General features: G+C 37.1%; 1 long non-coding RNA gene across 13 annotated transcripts in view; it reads right to left on the reverse strand.

Moving 5' to 3' along the window:
* LOC135311992 (uncharacterized) overlaps nt 1–17470 on the reverse strand; it is a 25045-nt gene continuing 7575 nt past the window's right edge. For 10 of the 13 annotated variants that reach the window (XR_010371590.1, XR_010371592.1, XR_010371596.1 and 7 more), the window contains 5 exons: nt 15815–15954; nt 13850–14092; nt 11879–12142; nt 5110–5275; nt 1–786 (listed from right to left, as the gene is read on the reverse strand). This is a non-coding gene — a long non-coding RNA (uncharacterized LOC135311992). Of the gene's footprint in view, nt 787–5109; nt 5276–11878; nt 12143–12685; nt 12877–13849; nt 14093–15584; nt 15689–15814; nt 15955–17470 lie in introns of all 13 variants that reach the window. The other 3 variants (XR_010371589.1, XR_010371597.1, XR_010371599.1) reach the window with 3 other exon arrangements.

The raw sequence follows: 17470 nt of genomic DNA on the forward strand, positions 1-17470 counted from the left end.
TGAATTTGCAAGTCATGTTTATTTGATGTCATATTTCAATAGTTTATATTTTTACTTCAACATTGGATTAGTTTATGATAATAGACACATTCTGTTATAAAAATAACCATGAAGAAATTTAATGAAATTTTTTTTACCATATTATGAGTGCTATGCCATCAGTAGATTTTCTTGAATCATTTACCATTTTATATAGAGACCTGTGTTAAAAATGGGAGATATATCACAGAAAGCACCTGTGGGGTTCACTGGCAGCTTTGGTACATTTCAACAGATTGTGCCCTGAAATGTCAAACTTTTCATTTGTAAGTGGAATATATCAGCAAGAGGTAATCAGAACAAAAATAAACATGCCCACCCTTTGTGCAACACCAATCTCCACGCTCCTCTCAGCACACTGGCGTTACCACCTGTACAATAACGCATGCAAAGCTTTCGGGGAAGACCATCCTAAGTGCTTCTAATTGCCACATAAGGACTGTTTCTTCTCTTCTTCCAGACAACCCCTGGCTTTCGGTACAAAAGTCTGACAATGCCACAGCTTCTGTATTTGCCAGGATGCTCTGGCGGAACTTTAAGCCTGAAAAGCCTACTGTTCCAAAGGAAGTGATTTCAGGGTAAAGGTGGGCTGGGAACTGGTTAATGAGGTTCCTGAACCCAGGTGATGTTTCTTAATGTGTTTTCAGAGAAGTGGTTTGTCAGGGGAAGAACAGCAGCAAAACTACAGCCAATGCCTCACCAGTGTGATGTCGGCGTATGTGAAGGTCCAAGCTCTTCTTCTGAATGCTGTAAAAAAATTTAAAACGTATCAGTCATTAGTACTGTCAGTAGCAGTGAGCACTGCACAAACACGGGCAGGCAGGCAGTCTCTAGCTGGAGTGTTTACATATCCAAACCAGCCAAACAGTAGGTCAGGAGTAAGTCATTCCTAGCAAGTTCTCATGGCTCTGCCCAGTGGCAGGGCTAGACCAGAACACAGAACACTTTTTTTCCTACCACTGGAGCAGGTTAGTGGATTTTGCACTATCAGCAATATTTCTGTTTTAGTGTCAGTTACACACCTGTGGGTATGTATGTTCTTTGAAAATAAAACCTCTGTACAGGCATTAAGAATCTAGACTCTCACAAGCACGTGTCCCAGTTTACTTTCTATGCATTTACATCCTTAGGATGCAGCCATGCACATTCACATGTGCATGTGAGGCTGCATGCAATTACAGCTGGATGTAGTGAAAGTTGCGAACCAGTCTGAATATATGAAAAAATTTTTGACCTTGCATTTGTCATTTCATTCTACCTATTTTGCATTATGACTAAGGGATATTCCTCAAAATAAAGAGCTTAACCATAACACAAATACTGTCAAGAATTCATTTTATATCAAAATGTGAGGTCTGCTACATACTTAGTATGGGTCTAAATCCTGCCTTGAGACAGTGGAATTGTCATCTGGTCCTAATCAAAACCTCAGTTCTTTCAGACTCAGGGAACACCAAATATAGGATCTAAACGTTTGGGTTTTGGCACTTCCCCTGAACAGCCTAGAATACAACTGTATACAGGCTTTTAGAGAATCCAGACTGAGACTTGTCGGTTAGTCTCAGCACTTGTTACCTAATATCAAATAATCAAAACTTACCAATTTGTAATGTACGCTTCTCTGAATTTAAGGTTTCCCTTAAACAGATAAGGAAGATCTGTTTATTTTAGCAACAACTATTGCAGCCCTTTGAGCTAGGAAAATCAGAACCATCACCGACAGGATTCATCCCACATAATGTTAGCCAACAGGCATATTATCTTCTAGATTTCCTCTGTAAAGTTAACTGTAGGCAGGCAGTAAGTAACCCTAACAGGGGCAAATTAGTCCACACATTTCAGTAATGTCTCATGTGAAATTAAGATGTCTTGTGGGAATGCCCATCATTCTCCATCAAGTACAGAAGGGGATCCACAGGGAGGTCAGACTAAGCAACCAGGCTGGCTGAAATTAATTCTTAGGCTCAGTAATGCATACACCATGCCAGTTTAAAAACCTCTTGGCTGGTGCTGCAAATATTTACAGGTTTTCTATATTCAGGGTTGGGGTACTTAGGTGGTGGTGTTACTTATACAAATGCAACAGCGAAACACTGGACTTCCTTAAAGGATTCTTAATGAGGCAAGCATACCATAACCCTCCCTTCCCCTCACAACTAGCAAAAAATGTAATTACTTGACCTGGCGCGAGAGAAAATATTTTACTATACAGGCATAGAAAAACTTGGGGTTTCAAACCAAGATTTACACAAAAGATGAAATATTTTCCCATAAATTCTTATTAAAGCAGCACAGAACTCTAAATCCCTACCTGTATCATCACCAGCAACACACAACTTTCAGGAAATCCTCTTGCAGTCTTTGACAGCAAAACTACCAAAAATGTGAACCCATCAGATTCTGTGCCATCAGAAGCAGCCATCTGACTCTTCACAGCTGCTAAGCAAGGCAGATATCTCAAGCAAATTTACATCTCTCTATAGCTATGAGCTCCTGTTGTAAACAGCCCAGTTACATACACATTTTAAGTCTTGAGTTCATTATGTATATATATTTTTTTGTGTGTATGTATATCAATACACAGAGGTGCACTTTAAAATTAAATTTCACTGTAATCCTCAATTTTGATGAAGAGTTGCTACTGTAGATTTCGCTATCTTGTTTTTCATTCAATGTCTCTGGTAAACTCAAAGCACAAATAATCCTAATGGGTGAGAACCTGAATAACTGAACTCTTCTAATTGAATATCAGTAACAATACATATTAATTCACAAACTAAATCAGAATACTGGAAAAGTTCAGAGATTACACTTTTCTGTATACTTCATCACTGCAGTTATGCCATCCTTAGTCTTGCTTACACTCAGGTCTGTCTGCTCATGCGTGATTTTTTACCCCCTTTGAATACAGCCCACCGAATCAGTCAATGGGTTCTATGTGGGTGTGAAGTATATGCTTGGGGACCGGAAAAGGGTTGGGTTTGCTTGGGGTTTTTTTCTGTCTTTCTTTTTTTCTTTTATATCCCTACATTTTGTTGTACTGTTGATACATTTTCAGAAATAGAGGTTGTTATATTCTAGTTGCTTAAGAATCTTAAGACTAATTACAGACCTGAAATAGATTACTTAAGGGAAAAAAACCCAACACCTTAAATGTACTCACACAATTCAGGCAAACTGCTTCGTAAGTGGCAATTTCAGGCACCCAAACACTATGCAGTCATTTGCAGTTACCACTATACAGACAGGAACTAAATATTTTGTCAGTATAGATTTTACGCAGAAGAGTACTTTCAGTGTTGCCATTTACTCTCACAGACACTGGTTAAAACATTCACTTCCTCATCTTAAAAGCTTATTATATAATGAGAGTCTATAACTTATTAAAGAACAATTCTGTTAACTTCAATTGGAACTAGTTCCACAGCAAAAGTAAAGCATAAAAGTGTTTCTGTTATAATGGCTAATGTGCATTTAACAGGATGAAGTAGGCTGGTGGAAGGAGGCACATGATTAATTTGCAAATAAGTGTCTTTGATCCACGTAAGTAGGGCTGACTTTTTATAAATAAATGAAAAAGTATATGCTTATAAAGTAATACTGCAAAGAGAAACAAAATACTATGATAGTTACTACGGAAGAGTTTATTTAAAAAATAGATTTTTAGTAACACAGGACTTAATGACAGTCCCGTATCATGCCTAACTGTATTCTATAACTAAAGCTTATCTGATACGAGAGGAAACTGGATTTCTTGTGCCTACTACAGTAATGCATAAAGAAGTTACCAGTGTTCCACTCTTTAGTCTGGAGTTCACCACTACTGTTTGCCTCAAATTTTCCAACCACTATTTTCTCCTGCTCATATATTAGGACATACATGATACTTCCCAGAAGGTAAATATCTACAAACAAATATCTGTCTTTGTAACAAGGCCAGTAAGTGACCATTCCATTATACAAATTTCCTTCATTTTTTTGTTACAATATTTGGATAATGTTTACAATTCTGCATTTTTACAGAGCTGCCACAAAAATTAGGAAAAAGCCTTTTCCATTGTCATTCCATTACCAGATACTGAAAAGCTCTTGGTGAAGAATGAACTTCCTTTAAGCTCAAGGTATCTTACCACTTTTGATAGATGCATTTCCAGATTTTAACTGTAGTACCAGATGACTCTCCAAAAGTAGCACTAGTTTTGTAATCAGAATTACCTTTATTATGGCAGATAAACAGTAAATTAAGCTTTCCCCCACATAAATAACAAACCAAAACTAATCAAGCTTCCTTCCACCAACTACTTCCTGAGGTACGCAGTGACTTGTGGACATTAGCCTATCTTAGTTTAAATCTTTTGAGTTTAAAAAAAAATATCAAACAGTACATCATTTAGTGTACAGAGTTTAAACACACAAGAACTTAACATCTAAACAGCCTCTATGGCTGCTAAGTACATACTTTCAAAATGTACTTCGGCTTTACTAAAACTAGCTAATTCTCCCACTCATCACATGACACACTCTGCCAACACTGCAAAATGAAATGTGTTAGCACTGTCAGAAATGTGATCATTTCCTCAATCGGCGGGGGCGGGAGGGTAGAATGAAAACACCACAAGCAAAGCTGCAGACAAAAATCAGTGTGAAAAAAGCAGCGTGGTGCACCTAATACAGTAAATTAAGACATAGAGTTAGTGAATGAATGTATTTTTGTTTTTATACAAGTCTCTACCATTTGCCCCAGTATCCCTTCTCACACAGGCACAAATACTATCACCTTCTTCTACTGGATATTTTTGTATTTATCACACTAGTGTTCCATACATCTTCCAGCACAGTCTGCACAGCAGTTATATATAGAAAGAGCTGCAAAGAGGGGATGGAAAGCTATCCCTTTAAACAAAACAGCCTTCCTAGAGCCAAGATTCCAACACGAATATGTTTAAATGCTTGACTTGGCTTCTATTAATGGGTAGGGGCATATACCTTAAAGTGTGGAGTTTTGTTGTTGTTTGTTGCAAGCCAACAGATTTACAGAATTTGTGCAATGGAGGGATTATTTACACTTACCACCTATATGAAGAGAGTCAACATTTGTAGGGCCTCTCACTAGCACATGTTCGGACGTGCTGCTGCAGAGAGTCTGCATCAATGAAGGCGTAAGAGCAGATCTCACATCTGAAAGGCTTCTCACCCACCAGGAAATGGAAAGCAAATATGAAGGATGTAGCATCTTCTACGGGAACACAAAGCGTGTGTAGGAAATCCAAAAGAATGTCAGTGGATTAGCATTTACAGCACATCCTCAAAGCCACAGTTCATCTTTCACATGATCTTGTTCCTAATGAAGCATGATCTTAGATAATGGTCTAGGCAGTTAAAGGTTATGATCTGTTTTACCAGCAGGCGACCTACTGCATCTAAATTTGGCTTCCACCATAAGTTTAATCAAGAAAAACTGGCCAGAGCCATTTCCAAATTTAGTTTTGATTTTTTTTCCTGAATCAAAGTTCGGAGTGCCAACTCTCAGCATACTCTATGTCACAAACTAAAAACAAACAAACAAAATCCCTCAGAAAGGGGAAACAAAGCAGAACAGGAAGTTTTCAAGGAGCAAAAGGAAATGACATTAAGGGAAAGTAATTTTAACTTAATGAAGAAAACACACAATTTTCAGTAAAGATAGCAAGGACAACATTTAGGTCACAAATACAACGGAAAACAATGACTTTCAATAAGAAAAACATTGAGGGGTACATTCTTAAAGGACTATCCTCCCCCTTCATCTACATTCCCGCTGACAATTTCTAATTTACAATATTTATCTTCATATTTTTCTGATGTACTGAAATTCTGAAATATTAGCCTTACAGTAGAGAACCCAAACCAAACCTAACCAGAAAGAAACGGCCGGCTAAAACCAGAAATGAAACAGGATCACAGAATGGTCGAGGTTGAATGGAATCTCTGGAGGTCATTTGGTCCAACCCTGAAACAGGCAAATCTATTTTCATTTTTGCAGCCAAAACCAAAAACACAAACCAAAGAAATAAATACATTTGAATTAAAAAATAATGAAAAGTGAACATATTTTAAGAATCTAAGTCTTAACACCAACCCTGATGTAGTAAAAATTCTCCTCAAGACAGCATTTCACGCCAACATTATTACAAGTAACTCTCCAGCTCCAGTTTTATTAGTCTCATCTTTTAAGAATTAATGCAGGAGATATCCCATCACATGATCACTGCATAGTCAGCATGATGTGGAAATCAAAGCACTTTTTTTTATGTTTACCCTCAGTTGTCAATGGGGAAGCAAACAGGAAGAGGCTGATAACATTTTCAGGAGTAGTTTCCAAACACCTGATATCTAGATAATAGATTACATTTTCATAGGTAATAAGCAGCTTCCTAAAACTTATTAAATATGTTTGCTGTAGGATACATGGCAGGTCAGCTGCAGAACAAGGAATAGGAGACAGCTCTGGATTTGCAATCCTTCTTCTAGACGGTGACTTATTTTGTTCATTTTTTGCAAAAGTTTAATTAATTTTGCATGATTTTGGTCACTTGTCTACTTATGCACCTGAACATCATCAACAGCGCCCAGCCACACTGCCTAGCCAGCCTCCTAGGAGAAGTCAGTTCTCTCTTCTTTGGGTATCACTCTCTTTCCTGTACCTTTTGAAGCCCTGTCAGTTGCCTGCTATATAAGCTAAGAATGTTTAATAGAGCAAACGCCTGCCTTTGAAGACATGGCATACTTGCTACCACAGAGATTGAGAGCCATCTGTCCCAGTAGCATGAGACGTCTATCAGCCGCCTTCACACCTATGTTTCCTGCCAGACATCTGCCTACTCTCCTCTGCCACCATGGGTGATGCCATGGCTCCAGCACTGCGGGATGAAGCACCACCCACATCGCTCAAGGGTCGGAGCGCTGCACTCCTGCCAAACCACTGCAAGACTATTTCATTATTTCTACTTTTTGCTGAAAAGTTAATTTTGCCAGTGTGGACAAAAGCAGATATCCCCTATTCACTACGCTGCCAGGTCCTAACAGGACAACTTCTCCACAAGCTGATTTATTTCAATATTATCACAGGCAGCTAATTGGCTCCCCACTGTCCCGTCCACCCACTCACTGCACACATCAAGTAGCAGGTTTCAGAGGCCATTAATGCAACATAGCACATTCCCATCCTATTTATTCAGTTAAACTTATTTTCTAACCCTGTAAAATGCTCAGTTAGAAGAAAGGAGAAGGCTTCACTTTTTAAATACCAACAAGATGGAACAGGTCCAACAGTTCCAGGCAGGCAGTGATACAAAGTATGTAAATTCAGGATTTCTAATGCAAGTCTGCCTTTTTGGCAGACTGATGGACTTAGACTTTGCGTTGCTATGGTAATATTATGTAAACAAATCACTCGACCAAGACAGAAGGAACCCCAAAGCATCACTCACAGAGTGGCTGGGCCTTTGATAGAGATTCAACATTGAACTTTAAAACAGAAAACTGAATCAGGAAGCTTTCCAGAAAATGAAGGGGAGTGTAGCCAAGGTGGACAAGCAACAATCTATTATATTAAAAACCTTGAAATATGCCAATATGTGCAAGCTGATTTAGAAAGTTTTGAGCAGACATTCCCATTCTCTCCTGGCCATGGAGTACCAGTACAGAACAAAAAATTATGAGCTGGTTGAAGTCCACATCCATCTGAACTAGCAAAGGCATCCTTCTCAGTTAATGAGCCAGGGTCATAAGCTGCCCTTGTCTTTGCAGTATATATGCCTTTATATAGGTGCTTTCCGAACACAGATCCTAAACCAGGATTTCCATAAATATACCCAGATTCAGGCAGGCAAATCAAACATATCCTTAAAGATCAATATCCCTCAATGCCACAAAAAACCATTTAAGCTAAAAATTTGCCTGTTTTGTTAAATCAGGATCAGAGTGTTTGGGTTTTGCATATTCAGTGCAAGAGGGAGAACTACCAATAAGTAAAAAAAATACCCCTTTTCTCTAGAAATCCTTTTCACAGCACAAAAGACACACTCCTACATAGCATTCAACATTCAGCTCTACAGTACTTCTTTTTCCTCCCTAAGCAGTTTATCTAAGCGGTAACATAAAGACAACACACATGTAATCCACCTGTATGCATTAACATCAGCTGCATCAGAGAGGCCTTGAGCCTTGTTTTGTATTCACAGCGCTGGCAGTGAAAGGCTTTGATGCCAGCATGCGTTCCCATGTGTTTCTGCAGAACTAACTATAAGAATGCATCCTGTCAGAAAGGAAATGAACCTTGTCACAGCTGGAAAAATCATCATCTATTCTTCCTGTGTAAGTGGCCTGAAGGGATGACATTTCTCAGTTACTGTGTTAATTTAGGCTTTTAATGCCTTTTATCAAGGGTGTTTAAAGCTATTAGTTAGGAAAGATTGATATGGGAGGGATGAGAACACAGATTCCTATCAGACCTGTCTACAATCAAGTACTTCAGTTATTATTTTATCACCTTTCAACTATTTATTTATAGTCCCAGAATGACATACTTTGCTGTGTTGAGTAATTTACTAGCAGCCAATACTGCATAATGCAACATGTTTATACTGGACTGTTGTATTTTGATGTTTGAATGGTCAACTGAAGCCTGCTAGATTTTTTTTTCTGGATGAAAAAGACAGATTCTACTTTCTCAACTGCACGACGTGCTACTCTTTCCGGCCAGCAAGTGGAATTTATTTAGAAGGGAAAATAATTCATATGAAAATTATATGTGCATTTATGTACAAAGAGAGGATACCTAGGGAACAAAACTGTAAAACATTTGAAAAGGCCTACACAGACCACAGATCTGCTGTTCCAAATTCCTTGATTTTCCAGATATTTCCCTGCACCACACTTAAAGAGTACCTCAGAACATTTAACTCTATGTCTTAAGCACTTAAGGTTCTTCAAAAATCAGCAACAACAGAGGAAGCACTGGCTGTTTACAAATTCACAAACAAGTCTAAAGTCACATCTGTAACACAGAATAATTTCAAAGGGAGAAATAAAAGCAAAGAACAACTTTAAAAACCTTGTCTTGTGAAAGTCAACTATAGCAGGTTTGAAAGGTGCTTACATCTCTATTCCGAATTATTGATCAGCACTTAGCAAAAGGAAACAATGTCTTTTTGAATCATGCCTGCAAATAATTAGTTACTAAGTCAATACTATTTCCAAATACACACACTATATTCACGTTAGATGTAATAAACAGGATTACTCATTCTTTAAACACTCTATAATGAAAACATAGCTATTTTCATGACACATTTGTGAAGGTAATTAAAGTTCTGCTATTTTGAAAACAAAGTATTTTAGAAAACAACAAAATTAGTTTATATTATACTCAAGACACCCACTGGTAAGAGTATTCCTGCTAATTCTGACCTAAGAATGAACCATACAGCTGTTATTTTATGCAAGTTTTCAAAACAAGAAATATGCAAAAGGGGATTTAACCCTCAATTATTTGTGTATTAACACTTTCTTGCACCAGAGAAATAAAGCTTACACTACACAAAGAATAAAAGCCCTTAACTCGAGTTAAGGAACTTAAGTACTCAGGGGAGTTGTTGAAGTGTTTGATGCAGAGAAGGTGTGAAAGCTAAAACAATGATCTCAATAGAACCAAGGGCCTATATGGAAAAATCTGCGATTTAAAGAGCAGGCTTCAAAATGAAAGCCGACTCTGAAAGGCAAGCTGTGCCAATCTGAATAACTCTTCATATTAGTTTTTCCCCACTTCCCTAAACATTTGTGATCTTTCAAGAAGAAAAAAACAACACAAAAAAACCCAACTGTCAAAGATCTAGATTCTGAACTCCTACAGGACAGACAGAACTTTTTTAAAGCTATGAAGGAGAGACCGAAAATGCAGGGGCTAATTTCCGTAATATCTTTGTGAATTTAGTACAAGGACAGTAGTTCAAAAGTATAACATGCTGATATACAAACTAGGAAAATGTTCTTTGCTACCATTTCTACTCACCGTAATCAGAATTAAAACTGTACTTTTTATACATTTCAAGGACATGTCTTTCACAATGACATTACAGAACAACCTTCCTTTGTTAGGGGATTAAATGCTTTGTAGAAAAGTAGAGCTATTTGGGTTTTCTAGCTATTTGAAGTACTCCTTAAAAAATGTATAAGCATAGCTGCCTATTTCCAGCACATGTAATAATTTTTAAATGCAGATTCCAGAATTCTGATAATATTGCAGACAGTGCCTATCTTATGCAGCGCTTGTGGTGCAAACTCCCCACAAATACTGATGTGTTCTTTTTTCTTTAAGGAGAAAAGAAAGATGACACTGTTACTAGGAGGGTTGGTTGAAACTTCTAAGATTAAAGAGCGAAAGTCCAAAGGAACCTGGAATTGTAATATGGATGACTGAACTTTTCATCTTTTGGATGTGAATAAGGTGTGTTTGAGACACTGGGAAATTCCAACCCATTGAGACCAAAGGGTCTTGAGTCCTCTTGATCAAGCTTTAGGCTCCATAAAGGTCCCACATGTATTATAGCACTTAGGATTTTAGTGAAACAGTCAGGAAAGACTATCAGTAGACCTGTTGTGTTAGGAATCAGTTTCACTCTTCACAGTTAGCTTTTGAACACTGATTATAGACATCTGATCCTTACAGATGCCACTATGATTTTCCCTTCTTTATATGAACTATTGGATAAAACTCAGCAACTGAAAAGGTTAGGCTGCCCTCTCTCTGTTGCTAACTACATGATCTGTAACTTAAAGCATAATATTATGGCTATACACATTCAAGAAATTCACAATGGTAGGTATTAATCAGCATTTTACAATACAGCCATAAAACCCCCAATACTCCAAATCAGTAATATAGTATACCTTCATAAAGTTTTAGATGATCAAACTGTACTTGTAGTAAGACAATAAAATTTGGTTATACTGTTTTAGTATCACTAGTATTCCCTGTGAATTGAGGCCTTTAATTCGCATGCACTGTCAGCAGAATGCACAAGCCATCCTTGCACCAATGAATACATTAATTAACATGTGAAATAAAAGCATCACTATATTGTGTATTCTGTTTTATTTCCTGATGGGAGAAAAATGGCCATGAGAACACTATTTTGAGTTGTAATATTACATTAATTTAACTTGAAATATAGAAAATAAATATTTGGAAGATGTAAGCAAGACTTAGGCAACATTAATAATGTCATGGGGTTCAGTTGTTTGCCTATTTTATGCTCTAAAATATACACACACCTCTTGCCATAGTCATAAAAATCTTCAACTTTCATATAAAACTGCCTTTTTTATAAACTTGAAATAGATTTTACTAAATAAATTCTACAGCCTAATACTGAAACTAATGAAAACTTCCAATTCAGACATTTCAGCTATCCTTGTAGCAAGTAAACTAGGCAGAAATCATCATTTTAAACTCTAACGTCAATACGCAGTCTGCACTCAGGTTTACTGGGAAAAAGGAACACTGAAAAAGCATTTGAAAAGTAAAAGCCAGTCTGATATCGTTCACTTGGTGCCCTCTTCTGGGGAAAACCAAAACAAAAAAAGCACTACGAGACAGCCATTCCCTGAGTACCGTTACCTACACTTCTCTGATTACTCAGCCTTCGTTCAGCAAATCTTTTTCAGTTTAAAGGCTTTTTTTTTTTTTAAGTTTTAATTTTAAAGTATCGATAGACTCTAAAATATATTTCCCAAATGAGTCTGTTTATCTAGGTATAATGAGAGACAATTCTGGGAAGATAAAATGATAGCTACTTGCTTTAGCACTCTTGGAGCTTTGGAGCCCTGCGTGGCAGCACAGACTGTGCACTCAGAGTTGCAGTCAGCACAGCAGCATTATCCTGATGCCATTCTGCCATCAGCTCTTCACCCTCAGCGACAGGACACAGCACCGCACTGGCTGCCATTTGCAACAGGTCCTGTCCTGCCATGGGTTCAGGGCCGTTCGTGGAAAAAGGTAAGAGACAGCCCAGGCTGGTAGTATGGCTAATTGCTCATTTCATTAGTCTTCCCTTCAAAGAGGCTGTAAGAAAGAAACAGTGTTAACATGAAATTTGCTTCTTGAGATAGCACAGCAAAACTCAGGTCAGAACCAGGTATGAAAAGTTCAAGTAAGTTCTTAATCTTTGCAATAATTACAAGCACCGTTCCGGGGTGAGCTCCAGAGACCCAGTCTGTAAATGCACTTTTCACTTCCGAAACAGAGAGGTAATGCGCTCATCAGATAATGACACATTTCATACGTAACCTCAGACAAATTTGGACTGCCATACTCCGCTAGTTCAAAAGTAACTTGTAATGATGTAATGATGTGAAGTGCTTACCCTTATGCTTCTCCAACTTCTTTAAAACTGAGACAAGTTATTTCAAAATACTGCACTGTGAACATGGGAACGATTTGTCCACCTGCTTAGTGAATCTGTAATGACTGAACTGTGCTTTGACTATGACAAGGCTTGTTAACTCACTACTTAATTAAAAAATAACCAACAAAAAAAAACTAACCCCAAAACCCCCAGATGCTTATGTGAAACTCACATCATCAGCACATTGGTCTACTCCCTACCTGTTAGCAGAGCTTCTAGTTCACTGCAAGGAATGAGGCCTTCGACTATCCAAACACAAATTCCTTTTTTTCTTTCTTTTTATTACACCAATTTCAGCAAGCTACTAAAAAATGTATTTCTTTCTTTCAATGTGAGCAATAACAACTTCTAATCAGGAAATCCAGATTCCATATAGACACTTACTTCAGCCCTAGAAAACAGTGGGGAAAAGAAGCTAACTGGGGAAAAAACTTTGACAATTTGAATTGATTAGATTATTATACACAACTTTAAAAGTCAGAAAGTGATTTGATCTAGTTAAACTGAAGGTGTCTATTGTGCAAATGTTTTCTAATAATGTAAGAGACATGTATAGCCATGAACACTAACAACAAAAAAAAGAACATCCTCAAAACCAAACTCACATACTTAGAAGAAACCTAGAGAAACAGCATGTACATTAACATCTCCACCTAAATACCAGTCAAGCTATTAGAATATTGTGTGATGTCAACTTGTGAAGGTGGCTACCAGAGATTACTATCTTCTCTCTAAAAAAAAAAAAAAAAAAAAAATATAATTTCAATCTCTTTTCTGAATAACAGGAAAGCATCAAATGCCTTCTCAAGTTCCCTTTGGAAGACAGGATGCGCTTGCACTTGAGGTCCGACAAAGTCTTAGTGTTAACTCTTAGAACTGCAATTAAGTGGAATATTTTGCATTAACTGATAAAATTGGTGCTTCAATAAATATGCCTCTGAGAAATGCAGCCATGACTGCAAAGGAAGCTGTACATTGTCACAGTTTTTTCATCTAGTTTACACACAGAATTCCAAGAAGTCTCACAGCACGTCTCATGGCTCTTCAAAGAGTGCGTCTCAGTGGCTCTCCTTTATTATTGCTTGTAACAAAATGTAAGAGAAAACCTTTAGAAACACCTTTTGATCAGCACCTGCTTACTTTATTCAAAAGACTGCTACTGTCACAAACCAAGCAGAAGACAGCTCTTTGAACAGGGTACCTTATTTTTGTTCAGGCTATCTGTGGGCGACATTCTTGTAAAAATAAAAAAGTAAGTAAATAAATGTGCCACATTATCAATTGTTCTGCAATAAAGATCTACAGAAGTACTTAGAGGATAACAAACAAAAAGCAAGTTTTGCTATAATGTGGGTCATACCTACCATAGGTACTACCTGCAAATTAACTTGAGTCCTTCTTTCTAGTTGCTTTTGTGTTGAAGCACACAGCATTATCTTCAGCCTTCTTTCTTCTCTTTCATTCATTTTCCATTTGGGTTTTTTTCTGATGGATCGGTTTGTGATGTCCATTCATCTGATGTCTGGTTTTTGAGTACCTGATCCCAAAATGAAGACAGAAGGGCTGTAAAAGTTTTGTCATTTTCCATATGCTCTTTCAACTCTGCTCTAGATTGCCAATTAAGAAATAAGTTAACTAATTCAAAATTAAACCCAAAATACAGTATCAACCAATATTTTACATTACCATCAGTGACTGAAAAGACTTAAGAATCCGAGATAAGATACTTCCAGGTGAAAGACAAAGTTGTAGAGGGACTTTTGAGATAGTGTAACCCTCATAATTTAGTCCACTAACAGAGAGGAAAAACCTTGTCGATCATTCTGTGTTATGTTTGTGAAAGACACACACAGGGGGGAAAAAAAGGCTTCCCAAAAAAAGCTAAACAAGCCATTTGCATGTTAAATTTTGTTTGTTTGTTTGTTTTGTGGGCAGGGGGTTTAAACTGTAGGGCAGAATTAGATCCAAGTTGTTAAATATAGGTAATGTGGAGGAAAGACATGTTCTATTTTACTGCTGCACATATTGTAAATGTAATGAATAGGCAGATGACTTCCAGCAACGTTTAGCTGCCATTCACACACACCCTAGAAGTACAGCTTATCATTCTTGGATGCACACTTTCATGATAAAAATGCCACAGTGCTGCTCAGCAGAAAAACAAAATGAAGTAATCACAAATTATAATGATAAAAATGATAGTATTTGGAAAGTCACTACTGTGTGTGACACACTTGCCACCACAATAAATATCCCTGTTTTTTTAAAGTGACAAAGCAGAAAGGAGAACCATGATTTTCAAGTATCTCATTGGACCTGAATCCTTTGGGTCTACCAGACTACAATGTATTTATTATACAAAAGCTTTATCTAACAATGAACATTTTAAATAGTAATATTTTTTAAGTTTCCTCAGCTAAACTTCCAATGATCATTATACATGTAGATAAAGAACAAGCAACATATTTGATAATATAACTATTACATTGCAAAGAACTTATTTTTATGGTAGGAATAGCCAAATACTAAGTTTCCTTTCTTATACTGTTGTTAAAATAATGTAATTAGAATTTTATGCTAAGACTAATATCAAGATCAGTGAAATGACAGCCATTTCCAACCTGAAATATAAACTTAAAAAACACAGTGCTGCATACACTTTTAAATAAACAGCATATTTTGTAAGACTAGGAAAAAAATTAAATAAGCCCATTAGATGATTGAGAAGAGAGCCAGTATTTGCTGCAGAGCAAGGGGAATACTTTCATCCACAGAAAATATAATTTGACACAGAATCATTTTCGATCCCGACATAGCTTGTGTATTATTGCTTTCGTACAAGTTATTTCAACAACAGAAGTGCCAAAAATCCTCTTTTTGCCCCCCACCCCCGAAGCCTACAAACAAGATATAAAAGGTGATGTTAACTGTTATATAAATTAATTAATCTCAAAACAGTTGCACCAACTCTGAAGGTCACTTGTAAAATCCATCAGCTTAAGCAGTAAGTTTCAAATGCTGCCTGCAAGGGCTTAGTAGTGTAAGACATTTCAGTACACTGCTGCTTACAGGAAGAAAAAAATAAAGATTTTTCCTCACCCAGTGTCATCAAGCTTTGTTTAATGAATTCCCAATTCCTTTTAACGTGATGGCACAGCAAGTGTCAGATTGCAAACCCTGCTGGATTATGGAGCCTCTAGTTCCTGAGGCAGAAGGGAGGATAAATTGCCAATTTTATGACCGTTTATGGATTAAAAAAAACATTAGATGTCTTGTGCTTTTTTGAGATGGTATATTCAAGACAGTATTATGAATAAACAGACGCTTACCTGACCCTCCATTCAGTGTACACCACCTCCATGCTTCAGCGTGGTTTGGTGGTCAATATGTCACCGCCAACACAGTATATGTTAAGACATCATGATGGAGCTGAAGCCAGTGACCCTAAAAGGTCTAGATATCACAGGACCTAAGGAAGAAATAGGTGAACTTTTATATAGCAGTGTACTATATGGTCCACAGCTGAGTAACTAAGAGCATACAGCACATACTGCTAAAGATGGCGGCATTTTGGTAATTTATTTTAGTATGTTATGGTAGATTCCCAACATATTTCCCACAACACAAAATAAATCCTATATTAAAACCCAAACAAAATCCCAGCTCATTAAGGTTGCTAAGCCAAGAAATAAAAATTAGGAATTGACAAAATTAATTTCATTGCTTTTTGTGTATATACTCTATGCTCACTAAACAAGACTAATGAAACACTACCCATTCTATACACTGAATTTTGGAAGGATCATGGGGGGGGGGAAAAAAATTCTATACAGTCAAGTCAGGAAATTAGTATTTTGCAAGTGTACCCACCCACACAGATGATGAGTGTTTGACTCTGCAACCTTTATTGAGAGTTCTCTTGAATTTTTTGTGGTTTTTTTTTTTTTTTAAAAAAACACATTTAACATGTTTTGGGCTTTATCTTTTTGAAACAAAATACCTAAGAAGTTAAAACATAAATTCCAGGCTTCACAATCAGGGATTATATTTGGGCTGTCTGGCGTTGCTGAAACCCTTAGATACACCAGAAACCTCTGATGCTTAAACTAACTGCCATTTGAGTAATGACAGCAATAGAAAAATGTTATATTAATGCTCGTTCATGTGTCTGAGACTCTAAATTCTTTCTGTCCACTTCAGGCCACCCTGTCGCCCAAATTCTTTTCAATCTCTCAGATTCCTCACTTTATCTTTTTCTCTGCTCACCATGCCCTGACCCACTAGCAGTTTTCCTAACATGCCAAATTCTGCTTGAGTTCATCTCCTCATGTTCTCCAGCAACTTCTCACAGGTTTTCCAGCCCCACTGGTCTTTAGTATCCCACTTTTTTAATATGCTTCCTATGAAAGAATTAAAAACCTTTGCAGCCAGGTACCAAAGCAAATTGACATGTTTTCTTAGTTCTTGTCCTTGCCTCCCTAAAACAGCCTGTTGCAATTAGCTTCCTATAGTAAGGTATCTTGACTGTTCATTGCATATTTTCAGAGGCTGTGTAGAGGCCAAATCTCAAAAGACTTTTGCATCAGGAGTGTGCCTCTTATCTATCCTAACAAAAGATATCATGCGAAAAACGCTTAGATCTTTCCTGCAAGCCCTGGAATATTAGGGCTTTTTAAACAAAAGGTATCCACAGTCTTACTGGTTCCACTTGAAAACATTATGAACAGAAATTTTCCCCACATATGTATTCTAGAAAATTGGTTGAATTATTTTGGATAATCTGTTTTTAAAGGAAAAGTATCAGCTGAAGGCAAAGAACCAACATAAAAAATTTCAGCCAATACAGTTTAAACAAACAAACAAAAAAAAAAAGACAGCCGAGCAAGTGAAAACAGTTTCTTTTAAACAAACAGCAACATAGGTAACAAAGCAGAGCATCTAGAGTAGTAAAACAATGCAGTGCGGTTTTATAACACTAAATAGGA

This window comes from Phalacrocorax carbo, chromosome 2 (genome assembly GCF_963921805.1).
Source record: "Phalacrocorax carbo chromosome 2, bPhaCar2.1, whole genome shotgun sequence".
Lineage (NCBI taxonomy): Eukaryota > Metazoa > Chordata > Aves > Suliformes > Phalacrocoracidae > Phalacrocorax > Phalacrocorax carbo.